Source organism: Ammodytes marinus (genome assembly GCF_949987685.1).
Source record: "Ammodytes marinus genome assembly, chromosome: 16".
NCBI lineage: Eukaryota > Metazoa > Chordata > Actinopteri > Uranoscopiformes > Ammodytidae > Ammodytes > Ammodytes marinus.
In genome coordinates, this window is record NC_137220.1 from 27,941,198 (window position 1) to 27,942,984 (window position 1,787).

At 40.1% G+C, this 1,787-nt stretch overlaps 1 protein-coding gene across 1 annotated transcript in view; it reads left to right on the forward strand.

Moving 5' to 3' along the window:
• Window positions 1–908, forward strand: part of ppap2d (phosphatidic acid phosphatase type 2D) — a 17,498-nt gene extending 16,590 nt beyond the window's left edge. The window contains exon 6 of the mRNA XM_080044169.1: window positions 1–908. This exon is cut by the window's left edge and continues 614 nt beyond it. The gene's annotated coding sequence lies outside the window, so the exon portion shown is untranslated.
• The last annotated feature ends 879 nt before the right edge of the window (window positions 909–1,787 follow it).

Sequence of the window (1,787 nt, forward strand, 5' to 3'; positions counted from 1 at the left end):
AGCCCATGCCACCTCACATGTAAAGACAGCTCTGTACAGAGTGACGGAGCAAGGCAGTGATAAGGATCACGCACTGGGCTTTGACTTCTAACCATCCTTACCTTCAGTGGCCCGCTGTGCCACTGCTCTAATCAGACTGATCGACATCATTATAGCTAAACACTAACATGTATGTAAGCAGAGAAAAAAATGGCAGTATTTGTGCATTTGTGTATAATACAATGTTATCTTTTTCTTTGTGCGTAATCAAAGTAGTGATGGGTAGGAATCTGACTGAGTAGGATTCCCTTCCCCATGACTACCACTCTTCTGTACTAACCACTTTGACTGTGTCTCAGAGCTGCTGGAGGTTTGACTGAATTTTGTAACCTTTGACCTTTGGCCCCCAGACTCTGAGCTGCACCTTGGTTATTGCCACTCTGACAGGAGAGCTGCGACCCCAGCCGCCCTCCTGTGTATCTTTATTAATAGCACTTGAACGTACATAATGGAAACCTTCTAATTGTAATCAATATTATATATTTTATCACAACTTTGAATAATCAGTGTTTATTTTTTGTTAATGCCAGACTCATACAATATATTTGTTTTTTATGATAATTATTCAAATTGAATGTAAATAGCTATGCCATTTTATAAACCACACAGAATTTAAAAAGTATTAAATCCAGTTCTGGACAGTTTTTAATGTGTTTATTCAGTATTTGTATTTACGTTTTTTTGTCAATCAGGTACGGAGAGTTACTGTTGTATCTGTTGTAACTACTAGACTGAGCCACAGATATTATCAAAAAGCTATATTTTTTTGTGTTCCCTGTTATTGGTATTTGTTTGTTATGTCTGTGAATGCCAGAAGGCAAAAATAACCACTGTACTCAAAAAAACCAAACCAATAAAATGATTGTTGAATGTAATATCATTGTCTTCTGTTATCTATGACTTTTTGTTTCTAAATTAAAAATTTAATGCACCACAGTCCATGTCATGCCTACCAGACTAAACGCGTGGCACGTTAATGTCTCAATAGTTAGTTATGTCATCTTGCTCTGTACTAATTAGTACAATAAGCCATTTAGCCATTTCTAAGTATGTCACACTATTTCAATTGTTTAAGAAACAGGATACCAGACTCTTTGAAGGGGTCAGGAAAGCGTGGTTGGAATAAAGCGTAAACACTGAAATTATAAGTGACTCTTGTTTTTGTAAGCTTCATCTCCAGTCCTCTCCCACTTTATTTCAACTCTTTCTGTCTCTTCCATGCTTTGCCCCTTGTCTGCTCCCAATCCTTTTTGAGTGCAGTTGAGCATGATAGGCTGCTTCAGGGGGTCATGCTACCATGGAGATGTGCTTAGCCAGATACAGGTTGGGGTGCGGAGGCATTTTCTTTCATTCACCCCTCTCCCTCCCTCTCTCTCTCTCTCTCTCTCTCTCTCTCTCTCTTTCTCTCTCTCTCTCTCCAATCTACTCAGGGATAAGAATACAAAGCAGTTGAGATTAGACATGGGAGGAAAATGAGAGAGGGAAAAGAGGGGAGAGTGTCAGTTATTGGTTTTGCATAATAACACTGAAGTGAGGGAGAGAGACGATCAGGAAAAGTGGCCCAGTAATGAAGGGAGGGAGTAGTGAAGCATTTGGCAGTACAGACGGGGCGGTGTGATATGACAGAGTGAGGGTGATGGGTGTGGGGTGTCAGGGTGGGAAGGAATGTGATTGTGGTTTTCAAGCCTGTTTTGTTTCATAATACCGTAACTAAGGAAATACGTATATGCCTGTGCTTGTGTGACAGG